The sequence below is a fragment of the Oratosquilla oratoria genome, chromosome 32 (assembly GCF_046742065.1).
Source record: "Oratosquilla oratoria isolate Oo_2021 chromosome 32, ASM4674206v1, whole genome shotgun sequence".
Taxonomy (NCBI): Eukaryota; Metazoa; Arthropoda; class Malacostraca; order Stomatopoda; family Squillidae; genus Oratosquilla; species Oratosquilla oratoria.
Genome location: NC_134808.1, coordinates 14,745,257 through 14,747,756, shown reverse-complemented (window position 1 = coordinate 14,747,756; position 2,500 = coordinate 14,745,257). Strand labels below are relative to the sequence as shown.

General features: G+C 30.2%; 1 protein-coding gene across 4 annotated transcripts in view; it reads left to right on the top strand.

Annotated features, from left to right (window-relative positions):
* LOC143017624 (uncharacterized) overlaps positions 1-2,500 on the top strand; it is a 449,587-nt gene that overhangs the window by 336,735 nt on the left and 110,352 nt on the right. For 2 of the 4 annotated variants that reach the window (XM_076172409.1, XM_076172408.1), the window contains one exon: positions 1-51. This exon is cut by the window's left edge and continues 856 nt beyond it. The exons of the other annotated variants lie outside the window; for them this stretch is intronic. The gene's annotated coding sequence lies outside the window, so the exon portion shown is untranslated. Of the gene's footprint in view, positions 52-2,500 lie in introns of those variants that run through there. 4 annotated transcript variants of the gene reach the window in all.

The window sequence follows — 2,500 nt, the reverse complement described above, 5'->3', positions numbered from 1 at the left end:
TTAACTTTTACCTACAAAACCAAATTATGATAAGGGTGTCTATATACCTCTGACATGTCTGTATATATATGTATATTTCTATATATATATATATATACAAATATATATATATATATATATATATATATATATGTATACATATATATATATGAACATATATATATATATATATATATATATATATATAAACATACATACATACATACATACATACATACATACAAACATATAATATATACATACCATTGAGTATATTGTAACTCAGAAAAAATAATAGCCTGATGAACCGAATTAATGAACCAAATTAACTTTGGTGGCAAGAATCAAAAGGAAGTTTGTCGTGTTTTCGCTCTGCCTGGAAAATATGCAGAAATTTCTTAGTTCTAGGTTTCACCAATAAATACATTCGCTGACACTTTTTATCAGTCTTCAAGTGTACATGTTACTTTATTGTCATTCTTAATATGATTTTTTTTTTTTTTGACTACTGAGGAATTAAATCTAATATGGAGCATTTCAAAAAAGTAAAAATCACCATTCATTGTATGAATAATAAAAAAGTGAGATCCAAAATGACGCCTCATTCTTCCAATAAAAAAGATAGCTACTTTTGCTGCGCTGTGCAAATCTACAAGGTACGACATAAATCAACTAATCTCGTTAAAACTATTATGTATTGTTCTGTAAAATTTTAATGATTCTAACCATTTTTATTGCTTTTCTTGCTTTCATTACTGTTCAGGTTTGTAGATTTTTTCGATAAAACATTAAAGGTATTGCAGATCATGTATTTTGGCTAACTTATACCACACCTTGTAAAACAGAAAACAGTTTTTGTACCCTTTGCTACTTTCAAAACATCCAGTGTTCTGCTATCTTTGCGTCATACTAATATCATTGCTAATTTTATTCTACTTACAACCATTCATGTTTTCAGTAACCCTTGTAAGACTTACTGTAACAATGACTAATGCACAAATTTAGATACTTTTAGAATAGATAATTCCAAACCTTTTTTGTCATCAGAACTGCAATATTTGTTGTATATTACGTTTCTTATTATCTTAAGCCCATAATCACATTTTCAATATGTGCAGCCTACATAGAGAAAAAGATTATCTGCTTTTAACCAATGTTATAGATGTTTTTCAGGCATCACATATAGTCTAGAATAAACAAAGTGTAAATAGTGGTTAACTTAGTGATTGCTTTGTAATCAATTGTACATATGAATACACATGTATATACAGTACTCGATATTGTGTGATTATATGAAGTAACAAAATGTCACTAATAATGGGTAACTAACTAGTATGAATTTAGAACAAGACAGCGCAGCACATAAATCTGGTCTTAGGATTTTTTTCTACTTTCTCTTATGGGCTAGTGTATATAATCTAAACAACAGTTATTATTATCTAATTAACACATGGAGTCCGACTGATGCTTTCTTAATCTAGATCTAACTGCTTTTAGAACTTTTTATTCAATTTAGCTTAGGAGGGATTTCTAGTAATCAAGAGTATAAACGTTCCTTATATCTCCTCTCTAAGCTCATAAAGATCGTTTAGAATATCATGAAATAGTAGTCATCCTTCAAGTTCCAAATAGGTAATATAGCTTTCATTATATAATATAAAACTACTGATAATGATGACGCAAATATAACTATGGAAAAGTCAAATAGATGCTTTACCGTTACACCCTTTGTCCTCTTAATTATGTATGAGCAGAACATAATTTCTTTTAGTGTACTCGTTTTCTATGATAACCAAGTGCTGTAATCATAGTAGTAATCAGTTAGCACTATATTACTTCCGTGGTTTAATAAGTAGTCGTCATAACTAGTTTCTACTTTGTGTGGTAGACTACGATACAATAAATGGATATGGACTTACAGTAATGACTAATATGCTTTTGAAATTATTTAGAACTAGCAATATACCTCCTTCAATAATCTGGAATTACCCTTCTTCTCTCTATAGAACAAATGAATAACGCAGGAAAAAAAATCTTTGGTGATATCACGTCTGCCTCCATCGTCTGCATACATTTAGCAGACAAATTTTAGTAAAATGACTCTACTTTTTGATCTAGCAATGCGGCAAAGAAATGACTCGGTCTTCTGCTTCACTGAGGTCCGTTTGATATGAAAAAATACAACTGAATTAGCTTCTCTCGTCCATATTTATAGAAAGATATAATGCTCTACATTACATATATTTTTCTATCCTCGATTATCACTTCCTCGAACATCCTTAACTTTACACATTTTAGACTCATATTGAAACCGTAGAATAAAGTATGTATCAAATTACCATTCTTAATTGAATGAAATACTTCCTGGTGGCAAATAAAACGAGAAGAAAGATCAGGAGTCGAAGTAGTCAATGTAGGAAAAGGTGACGGAGTGCTTTGGGATTGGTGCTGGCATCGGATTCCGCCTAAACTACACTCATGATCTGACGGGAGGGAACAGCATTTTTATAAAATTGTTCGT